The sequence below is a fragment of the Macrobrachium rosenbergii genome, chromosome 4 (genome assembly GCF_040412425.1).
Source record: "Macrobrachium rosenbergii isolate ZJJX-2024 chromosome 4, ASM4041242v1, whole genome shotgun sequence".
NCBI classification, from domain to species: Eukaryota; Metazoa; Arthropoda; class Malacostraca; order Decapoda; family Palaemonidae; genus Macrobrachium; species Macrobrachium rosenbergii.
The window spans coordinates 50511599-50524098 of record NC_089744.1 but is presented as its reverse complement, the minus strand read 5'-3'; the positions used below and the strand labels follow the sequence as shown (position 1 = coordinate 50524098).

The 12500-nt window shown below is 40.2% G+C and overlaps 1 protein-coding gene across 1 annotated transcript in view; it reads right to left on the bottom strand.

Moving 5' to 3' along the window:
• The window catches only part of LOC136837582 (BAI1-associated protein 3-like), a 571736-nt gene that overhangs the window by 92070 nt on the left and 467166 nt on the right, over positions 1 to 12500 (bottom strand). The gene's annotated exons all lie outside the window — the stretch shown is intronic.

The following is a 12500-nucleotide window of genomic DNA, read 5'->3' as shown; positions in this document are numbered from 1 at the left end:
AGTGAATTAGAACCAGGGAAACAATTATAGTGTTTGATGGAGCGATGGCCTTTTTCCCCTAGTTTATTTGTTTATTAACAGTTGTTACCTCACCCATAACTTGATAAAACTTAGATTGATTTTTCAAGTGTTAAGCAAGTTTTAAGGGATCACTGTTGCCTTTAGAATGTTCAGTCATAATATTATTGTTATGAGGTTTCAGGTATCTGGCTGAAGTGAGGTCAATTTTGGGTTTTAATATTTGTGTAATAACTAGGTACTTGATCACTTCGTGACAATATATAAATATATATATATATATATATATATATATATATATATATATATATATATATATATATATATATATATATATATATACATATACATACATACATATATACATATATGTTTGCATATGTATATAAATATAAGTCATCGTCCCAACATTGTGTCACACAAAATGCCTTTTTAAATTTCATTGCTCCTATCTTTCTTGCGATTTATCTTCCACAAATCTCCACTCATGTCCAGCCTCCCTTCTCTTAGTTCTCATCCAAGAAGGTTGGATCTCTCAACTCCTATTGCGCCCACTGGAGCCCAGGTGACACTATCACTTACTATTATCCTATGGGCTGTGCAGAGGACATGTCCAAGCCATCCATCTTCCTTTCTTCATTATCTTATCAGGACATGGAACTTCTGCAATTTTTCTTATGGTATCACTTCTACAGTAACTCTATGCTGCTTTGAGACTCCTAACATTCTTCTTGAAGCTTTATTTTCAAATAGATAAAACCGTCTAGATATAATTCATTATCATAAAATATTTTCAAATAGGTAAAACCTCTCCTATGTAATTCATTATCGTAAAACTTAAGTCCATATAGCAGCACTAGACACACACAATTCTACTTTCGAATGCATTTTAATCATTTCGATTTTATAACCTTATTTAGCCTGCCATATCTGAATGGCCTTTTTAGTCTCACTGAATTTCATCTCAAAATAACCAAAACAGGATTTCACACACATGCATACATACATACACATACTGTACACACATATATATATATATATATATATATATTATATATATTATATATATATATATATATATATATATATATATATATATATATATATATACACACATATATATGCAATATATATATATTGTTGGGTGGGATGAGATGTGAAACAAGCTCATCTAAAATGCAGGTTCTTTATTAGGTAAGGTTACAATGCAACAAGGACAATGCATGTGAGCAACCGAACTCGGCAGAGAGAGGAAGCAGTGTACTGAGAGACATTGGATTTAAATGTGTTTGGTTGCCAATTCTCAATATACATGTGAGGCCATAATACAATTGGCACTTATCAATATACAATGATATATGCATGGGAGGTGAGAATGTTATACAATGACAAATGCACGTTACATATAGATTATAGTATCTACACCTCCCTCCCCCCTTCATGCTTGCAGTCCCATCTCAAGTGGGTTCTTCATCTGGAAAGCCTGGGAGATCTATGTGGGGCTGTAGGAGGGATGTCGGAGGACTCTTTTGTGCCATGTGAAGGTCCACAGGGATGTGAGGTAGAGGGTCAGCGCTGGTTTCTCCAGCATACTTGTCTGCTGGGGAGACATACTTCATAGTCCCATGACCTGCCATGGCTCATGACAATCCCGACCTTGTCCCAGTGGTGAGAAGTTGGATCCTGGATCCTGACTCACTGTCCAATTTCTAGCCTGGGTAGGGGACGTGCATGTTGATTGTACGACCTCTGTACAAGTTTGGCTCTGGTGGCAGCACGGTGATCTCAGTCCTCAGTTTTCTCCAGCTATTTCTGGGAGAATGACTGAGGATGAGCAGGAACACGCGAAGTGGATGGCCATATAGGATTTGTGCAGGGGAGCGGCCTGTGAAGTTTGGAGTGTTCTGTAACTCCAAGAGGACACGGTCAAAGTCTTCACAGTCGATGTTGCTGGAGGGTGCTGTCTTCAGTATAAGATGCTTCACAGCCTTCACAGTGGCCTCGGCATGGCCACTGGACTGTGGGTAGTACAGGAAAGTAACAAAATGATATACTCCCCATCGCTCCACAAAATCCCTGAATCCATGGCTGGTGAACTGAGGTCCACCACTGGTCCTGAGGCAGAGTGGGACACTGATCTTCCTGAAATATCTGCAGAAAATCTTTATCATTGCAGAAGCGGTAGTAGTGTCAGCACAGTCCGGCCAGAAAGCCTGTTGGTCATGACGAGGGATCTTTTGCATCTATGAATGCTTACCTGGGAATTTTTTCCACAGTCTGGTTATCTGGCCCCTCATGTTCTGCAATCTGCACCTTGTGAATGTTTGCCTTAGAAGAGTTCATCTTATCCTTGCCAATGACACGATAACTTCTCTAAATTGATAGTCATTGAGAGCCACGTGTTATGGCTCCATCAAGCATTACCACTGCAGAATATTCATTTCACTGTAGAAGCCAGTTACTTTACAGTTATTATAAGGTTCTTGTTCCTCTCTTTTGTTGGGCTGTAGCCTAACAGATTATTTCTGTTCCATTTGTAACTATGACTGCTGTGGCACATTGAGTGTGCAATTGATGATGGGATTGCAAGCCCACCAATATAATTACAAGGTAAGTGGGATCATTATTTACATTTATTGGTTACATACTGGGATCTGGGTGTTGGTCCATAAGGCAAACATCAATTAAATTCATTTCTAATCCTCCAACCTGACCCAGCATGTAACAGTGTCGACCGTTGCCACGATCTCTAAGTAATAGCGAATTCTAGCTAGTCTACAGAGGTGAAACGAACCTAGGAATAAAATTAATCGCAAATTAAATCGATTTCATTAATTACACAAGGCTGAAGAACAGGTTGACAGAACCGAGGCAAAAGGTAACAGGCAAAGGATAACTATAATTGTTATACTGTTAAGAAGACGTTAAGAATGGATAGAGAATAAGAAGTGTTTTAAAAAGAAGTGATTTACAGCTATATAACAGAAAATATACACTAGAGCATTGAGTGTTCTTAATTTAGCGATGCTAAATAAACAGCCGCAAATTTCTGGCATTGAGATAGCAGCTGATAGAGGTAGCTAGCAGAGAGCTGTGTCCAACACTGGGGTAGGCAGTAGGTAGTTAGGTATTTAGGAAGGGAATTATTGCATGGGTTAGCAGTGGAAGTTAGCTAAGTGTCTTATTCAAAAACAGTCACTTCACTGGAAGTGCGCAATTCCTTTGTAGTGGATTGAACTTCGAAAATTCACGCTTGTTTAAGAATACCAAGTGTGGCAACTCACAGCATAGTGGTCTCATGTATGCTTTCTCCTGATCACCTGGCCTAAGCTCCGCCAAACACGTGGGTACGTCACCTCCACCTCAGATCTTGTTCTCCATATTTTAAGTTAACGTAAACTCCTTGATGATGTTTTAAGTTAACAATTTGTGCCTACGTATAGGCATTAATCACTCTATCTGAGAAATTTAGTGTTCATTTATTTAAATTGTAAAGTAGTAAGAGAGCGTGTGTTGTTTCTGCCTTGCCTTATATGTTCGCCCGCGTGACGTCATAAGCCCGCCACTTCAAACTCATACCCAACACTCAGATGTTGTAACTTGCCTGCACGCACCCAAGCCACCATTTTGTAGTCACTTTGTAAACAATACCTCATGTGAGCCGTCTAGCCAAAACAAAGGCACAGCCTTGAAACAATCTTCCCAGTCACTTTCATTTCACATCATCCGCTGCCAAGCGACATCCCATTTCTATTCGACTAAGGCAGAGGTGGGTGGATATCGTCTCCAAACGCAAAACACCTGAGTTCGATGGGTGAGTTGATGGGAGATGTTATTCACTTATACCTCTCTTGTGGCCGATTTCGTTAGTGCGTCACTGTAGTCCTGATTCCTCGTCCGTCGCTGGTTCGACCCCACGGGACGGTGGACTTATTATCAACTAGAAAAATTCCCCTTAGAACATATATGAAAATATATTATTTCCAAAGAAGAGTGAATAATATATTAAAGGACGTTTGTAGCTTTCTTTCTGATAATATGTACATATATAACATTTATTTATATATATATATATATATATATATATATATATATATATATATATATATATATATATATATATATATATATATATATTATATACATATACACACATACACATATATGTGTGTATGTATGTACAGTGTCCTAGTACATTTTGGTCACTGCCTGACAAGGAAGGGCGAAATGGAATATAAGCCCTCCCCTAATCTTTTAATTGTCTTTCAACTTTCTCTTGTTGAACATATGACTGAGAAGACTTTTTGTTTACAGAGACATGAGGTGAGCCAGGAAGGGAGATTAAGAGAAAAAGACAGTTGGCCTGCACACCTGCGACTTAGTCACAGATGAAACCAACCCCTGAACTGAGGTCATATAAAGGGTCTCACTCCTCAGCGAAAGAACAAGAGACAATAGCTGGACACTAAGCAATACACATCTCCTTCAGAGAGCCAGGCCCCACCACGTGGTCCTATCTTGTAGGGACCTATAGTCTTCTTACCAGTGAAACCCTTATCCCTTCCACTGCCATTTTCCCTTGCTGAAGCCACCCCTTCTACAAGGTAAAGTGATCTGTTGCAAAAGTTCTTCCATGTCAGTCACACTGCTTAATTCTCGTACTAATTTCTTATTTCCACTTCTAAGAGCCAGTATTTCCATATCAACCTTGCCTTGTTAGGTCAGTGTTACGTAAATGGCTGTGTTTAAATAATTTCATAAGATCGTGTGTTCAAGGCTTTTTGGCACCCTCTGTGCTCGCCTTGTCCTATGTATATTTTACTGCATCCTTACTGGCTTTTCATTCGTGAACCTCTCTCTTTACAGAGGGCTTGTTAGCTGTGGAAATCTCTCTTGACTGTGCCTTGTGTCAGCATTGTCACACCGATGGATATACTTTCAAGTTTTCCCAGTTATAATTAACCTCTCAGGCCTTGCATGCCTGATTAGTCCATTTCATCTTCTGATATTTCATTTCATATAAGTACACGTTTAAGCTTACCCTAACGCGTTTACTTACAAATACATTGTGAGCAGAGCCCTCAGCTCAGATAAACCCCCCCCTTTTTTCCTTGTTTCTACAATTTCCTGAATCAACAGCAGTCAGATTTTATACAAAAATAGAGGTAAGTACTGAAATAATTCATTTAGAGTCTATAACTGGCTCATGGTAAGCATTTCCCCAGGAAAAATCGTAAAAATGGTGACCAATTGCTGTAGATCTCGCAATCTGCATGTTGCAGATTAAATCCTTGCCCCTTGCAACTTGCTGTATCAGTGACTAGCAAAGCTAGGCTGGGTGCAAGCCAAAGAAACGAACCTTTTTGCATAAATTCCTCAAACGTACAGACAAGGAGTTTCCACACAGTGAGTATTTTTATTTTATGTTAGGATAGGAAGCAAAATTATGACTGAAAATAGAAATAAGGAAATGTTAGGCAAGTGCTTGCAATCCACTCATCGAGAAGAGAAAGTTAGTATCCGTTGCACAAGTTTTGATAGCCCTGCATGAGGGCTTGCATGTTTTCACATAGACTAGCTAGGGATTTAAGAAGTGTTGAAAATAAAAAAGGAAATAGTGCATGTATTTTCTCCTCATGTTATCCAGACAATTTGTCGTCTTGGAATAGCTAGGCACATGTTTTAGATCCCACGTGGGTCAATCAGGACATTTCTGTATTGCTGGTATTCAGAGAGTTTAATCTCTCTCTCTCTCTCTCTCTCTCTCTCTCTCTCTCTCTCTCTCTCTCTCTCTCGTAGAGGTTAGGAATCCGTTAGGCAAACACTGTAGAGTAAAATCTCAGAAAGCGTAAAATTTGTTTGCTTCATATTTTATTTGTACACATTCCTTCACACAGCACAGCAGCTGATAAATTCTGTTTCATTTTAAAGCATTCCCGCTATTTCATTCATAAGTGCAAGGAACCTTTTTTTTTCTCTATTGCTGTTTATTTGTGGTTATCTTTTGTTTTGCTTAAAAAGTCCACTGTGACCGCATGGCCTTCATGCCATTCCCAAGGAAAATTTTGGGTAAGCCTAAGAGAAAAACTTTATCTTCCAAACAAACCATAAGCAGATTAGTGTTTGTGTAAGTGGGGTCAGTCTTGGTTAAATGCCCATGCTGGTCATTGCCCTGCGTACCAGGTGACCTTGAGCTGTCAGTTACTTCGCAAACCCAAGCGTGTGGGCTAAAAATAGGGAAGGGCAATTACATATGCACGTGACTTAGGCAAACAGCACCCGTGCATGATAGAATTAAGTTTTGTGCTTATATTAGGACTGGAGGAAAAGGCTCTTATTAGGGCTGGCAAAACACATTTATCAGTGTAACTTGCAAATAATATAATTTTAACTTATCCGTCTCTCGACGATGAATTTACCACTTCTATAAAAATAAATAGAAGTGTACTTCTAAAAAGGCTGGCTTTCTAAGCCACCAATTTGTATCCGTGCGTAAACCTTACCCCCGCCCCCCCCCTCTGTGCCAGTTATCAGTCTCTCTCCATTTTTTTTTTTTAGGTTTACACTATGTCCTTTCTTTTTATTTTTTTCAGTTTATTTTATTTTATTTATTTCGTTGGGGCTATTATTCTAAGAGTGTCACGACGCTCACTGAGTTCCCAAACCTAACCCGTATCGGGACTCCCCTAAGAAGAAGAAGAAAAAAAATTTGTTTCTTATCACAAGAAAACACAAATTCACACCTTAGCTTGTCCATGCGCGAAATAACATAAAATTTCTACGTCCTCCGGGACAAAACCAAACCAGTTCCTTGTGAACAACTCCACGCCCTACGAGGCAAAATTGGGAACGGGCGAATGCTCCCCGAACCATGCCTTAAGATTCATGCGATAGCCAGCCGAGTCCGTGCGTGAATCTGAAACCACGTCCTACTAGACAAAATTAAAAAATCTGTTCCCCGCGAACAAATCACGTCCTATGAGGCGAACCAAAAAACACCAACATTCACGCAATAGCCGGCCAAGTCCGTGCATGTAATAGAATATAATTTACATCTTTTGAGACATATTACAATTCGTTCACCAAGTACACACTAAGTCTTATTCAGACATATTAACATTCGTTCATCAAGAACAAACTAAGTCTTATTCAGACATATTAAAATTCGTTCATCAAAGAACCAACTAGGTCTTATTCAGACATTAAAATTCATTCATCAAGAACACACTGCTAAGTCTTATTCAGACATATTAAAATTCGTTCATCAAAGAACCAACTAAGTCTTATTCAGACATATTAAGGTAAGTTCATCACGAACAAACTTGGATTTTCAGAAACCTTGAAATTTTAGTCTTATTCAGACATTGATTTTTTAAAGGGTCACACCCATATAAGCGTTATCTCAAGATGTCTACGACATTCAGAGCCCAACAAAACGAAGACTTCAAGTTCTATATGTCCACTGGAAAGGACATAGGACTGTCAGGACAAGCCCTGAGGGAGTGGGTCCAAGAGAAAGTAGATGATGACAAGGTGGAAAGAGAAGCAGAACGGCAGGAGAGGGAGAAGGAAAGAAAGGCGAAGAAGGAAGAGCAAGATAGGCTAGATAAACTAGAAAAGGAAGAGCAAGATAGGCTAGATAAACTAGCAAAGGAAGAACAAGAGAGAAGGGAGAAGGAAGAGCAAGATAGGCTAGATAAACTTGCAAAGGAGGAACAGGAGAGAAAGGAGAAGAAGGAAGAACAAGAGAGAAAGGAGAAGGAAGAACAAGATAGGCTGGATAGACTTGCCAGGGAAGAACAAGAAAGAAAGGATAGGCTCAAAAGGGAGGAAAGGCAGCGGGCCCATGAGCTACAGATGGCCCAAATTGGCACTGCCAGTTCCTCTCCAGCCCCTAGGGCATCCGCCCTCACTCAGGCTCATACTTTTATGCCTAAGTGGACCGAGTCTGAGCCCGAGGTGTAGCTCGATCAGGCGGAAAGGGCCCTTAGCTCCTACCCACTCGCTCCCGCTGAAGTCTCCCTACTCTTGGGAAAATTCCTTGGAGGAAAGGGTCTAATTGCTTTTAACACCCTCCCTGAGGAAGATCAAAGGAAATGGGTGGAAGTGCGCCAGGCGATCACAAAAGCTTATGAAATCACCCCCGAATGCTGGAGACAATGCTGGAGAGGCCAGATAAAAGAAGCAGGACAGACCTGGTCTGACTGGGCGTATCAGTGAGGTAGGGCCCTCTCTAAATGGCTAGAGTCCCTAGGAGTCTCCACCACTGAGGACACCCTCAAGCGGTTCAAGATTTAACATTTTTTTATATTACGCCCCTTCCACCCTAGCCACCCATGTAAGCTAAAAAGTGCCCACGACTCTGGCGGAGTGCTGTCGCCTCGCCGACACGTGGGACACCCATCACTCTCATGCAAGTTCATTGGGACGTAAAATATGCCCTCCTCCTTTTACCTCCCACACCCCTCTGCCCAAGAATGGGCACTCGCAGAAACCTGTTGTGTGGGGGTTCTGCAAGAAAGCCAGGCATTCCACCGAGCAGTGCCGAAACAAACCCTCCCCTGGGAATCCACCAACTAACAAGCCTGCGGCCCCCACAAGGACAGTGCCACGAAGGGATTATAGCCAGAGCTATTGCACAGCTTGCAAAGTTTATGGCCACTCCCCCACATGGGCTAAATGCCCCAATAATAAACCAAGTACTCCCACCATTGACTTGGCAGTTACAAATCCCACGTCTTTAGCCCCTCCAGCCGAGGGTCCCATATGTATGGCACCTCCTCGAGGTAGCTACCCCGCATGCCAGGTCAAGGCATTTGATGACTCTGGCACGCAAATTTCCCTCATAAGGAAAGACAAAGCTCCCTATGGAGTTATCATTAACCGACGTAAACTCACCACAACTAAGGGTATCAATCAATTTAAAATGATACTCCCTACGGTTAAATTTAGAGTCACAAGACCCCACAGATCCAAAATTCGCAATCTTGCAGTAGCAAGCTATATTCCTGGAGGTTATGACATCCTCCTGGGACAGGATTTCCAGTCCCCTATTAAGTTACAGCAATCCAGGGGTCCAAATCCCCCAAATCATTCATTAGGCACGAGTAAGTCTCAAATGCCTACAATCATTACACTGCCAGTGCCACCTGAGTACGATGTGTAGTGGCCGCCTCCCTCACGATCGATCCCAGATCCCATTCCAGTGCCCAGCCCTGCCCCAGGGCCAGTGCCAGGGCCCCAAATAGATCTCCCTCCAGGAGATTCCAAACTCGATTCACAATCTCTGCCAGTGCCACTTGTGTGCACTGAGCAGTGCCAAGCTCCGTCCTTCCCGAACGACGAGTAAATGCCTGACCCTGCCTTAGAACTAACGCCAGAGCACGCCCTCAATCTCCATTCAAGAGATCCCAATCAGGATCCCCTCTCTTCTCCCGGCCTGGCTCCGCTACCACCGTCGGTAAGAGAGATGGACCCTCCCGACCATAGCAGAAGCTCAACCGAAGGTGCGGCCTCGCAACCCTTGCCTGAACTGGTCATGGTAACCTGCAAGCCAGTCACGCCCACCGCAACCTTTTCCTCTCTTTCTCGGCCCCCCGCGGACACGACCTTGGGTAAGGATTCTGCCATGTCTCAAATGGCCAATGAACTCACGGAACTGCGGCGACTTGGGATAGAGCCTGAAATGAATGCCCCTGCTTCGGTTGCCAAAGAAGCCAACACAGGTGGCACTCCAATGTCCTCCTCGGACTTGGTTCGACTGATTCCCCTACCAAGGAGAACCATCACCCTGAAGAGATCTGTGGCAGAAATCACAGGCGTAGGTAATGTCAGGTAGCTTAGAGGGGCTGCTGAGTGCTCCTGGCACCAATGTAAAATTGGCACAGTGCCACCCTTTTATCCTATGAGGACCATGGCACCTCTATCCAGAAGAGGGTATCAGGTTTCCTCACCTGTTTACTTTTCTTATAACTATGTAACTTTCTTTTCTTTAACATTTTTCCTTTCATTATTTTGTTCAATTAACCATATTATTTTACACCTCACAAAGGCTTATAGTTTACCTTGTTACCACTCTGCCAATGCAGAGTGCAACTGACAGACGTCCCAATTTTGTAAGTCTTACGACTTCCTTTCGAAGCCTCTTGAGCAAAAGAATAAACCTAAGCCATTTTCATTGGCTAAAGAATATCATTTTGAGATATTAATCATCATTTTTCTTTAACATTATCATTTGCCTTCTTTGTTATTCCTTCGTAACTCACACCCCAAGTCTGTGAATTAGAAAGACCGTCTGTCCTTCATTGTACTTAGCTTCGTGCTCATAAGCACCACTGACTTTAGTGCCATGTCTGGCACTGTGCCTTCACCTTAAATAACATGGCAACACCTAACGAAGACCATGCGTATTTCATTGTAATGCCACCTCAAGGCGAAGTAACTGTATATCTTTGACTATAACAACTATTAAAAGTTAAGTGCATGATTATTTTAAGACTTACATTAAGGAAATCACATACAGTTATTGTGGTTAATATTTACAGTAACTTTCTTATAGTTGTAAATGTACCTGTTTTAAAGTAACAGTAATCTAAGGTTAAAACCTTTATTTTTTTCTTACTCTGCGATTAACGTAATATACTGAATTCTTTATTAAGTAAATTTTCATATATCTCATATGACACAGAGAGATTTACGTTACTAAATATACATGAGTGCCATTAACGAGAAAGTTAGAGTAATATAAAGCATTTGTCTGCTGAATCCTTGGTTTGGTAGACATTCGCACCTGGCTGAAGGTGCGAGATGTCAACTTGGGCAGGAGTTATTATATTTTCCCAAGAATCCCAGCCACCACCTGCTTCATTAAAAGTTGGAAAATATAGCAGTGCATTTTGGTCACTGCCTGACAAGGAAGGGCGAAAGGAATATAGACCCCTCCCTTAATCTTTTAATTGTCTTTCAACTTTCTCTTCTCGAACATATCATGAGGTGAGCCAGGAGGACAGATTAAGAGAAAAAGACAGCTGGCCTGCACACCTGGGACTTAGTCATAGATGAAACCAACCCCTGAACTGAGGTCATATAAAGGGTCTCACCGAAGGAGCAAGCGAGAGACAATAGCTGGATGCGAGCAAGACACATCTCCTTCAGAGAGCCAGGCCCCACCACGTGGTCCTATCTTGTAGGGACCTATAGTCTTCTTACCAGTGAAGCCCTATCCCTTCCACTGCCATTTTCCCTTGCTGAAGCCACCTCTTCTACAAGGTAAAGTGATCTGTTGCAAAAGTTCTTCCATGTCAGTCACACTGCTTAATTCTCGTACTAACTTCTTATTTCCACTTCTAAGAGCCAGTATTTCCATATCAACCACGCCTTGTTAGGTCAGTGTTACGTAAATGCCTGTGTTTAAATAATTACATAAAATCGTGTGTTCATGGCTTCTTGGCACCCTCTGTGCTCGCCTTGTCCTATGTATATTTTACTGCATCCTTAATGGCTTTTAATTCGTGAACCTCTCTCTTTACAGAGGGCTTGTTAGCTGTGGAAACCTCTCTTGACTGTGCCTTGTGTCAGCATCGTCACACCGACAGATAAACTTTCAAGTTTTCCCAGTTATAATTAACCTCTCAGGCCTTGCATGCCTGATTAGTCCATTTCATCATCTGATATTTCATTTCATATAAGTACACGTTTAAACTTACCCTAACGTGTTTGCTTACAAATACCTTGTGAGTAGCACCCTCAGCTCAGATAAAAAAACCCTTTTTCCTTGTGTTTACAATTTCCTGAATCAACAGCAGTCAGATTTTATACAAAAATAGAGATAAGTACCAAAACCATTCATTTAGGGTCTATAACTGGCTCACGGTAAGCAATTCCCCAGGAAATATCATAAATATATATATATATATATATATATATATATATATATATGTATATATATATATATATATATATATATATATATATATATATATATATATATATATATATATACAGTATACATACACACACACACACACACATATATATATATATATATATATATATATATATATATATATATATACTTATATACACATATATGTATTTATATACATATATATGCATATATAAACACACACATATATGTATATATGTATATATATATGTGTGTGTGTACACATATACAGTAATATATATATATACATATATATATATATATATATATATATATATATATATATATATATATATATATATGTACATACAGTATAGTATATATGTACATATATATATATATATATATATATATATATATATATATATATATATGTGTACACAATATATATTATATATATTTCTGCATTGAGTTTACTACCTTTTGGCCTTAATTAGATGATTAGAAGAGTGTATATTCATATATATATATATATATATATATATATATATATTTATATAAGTATATATACATATATATAATGTATATATGTGTATAT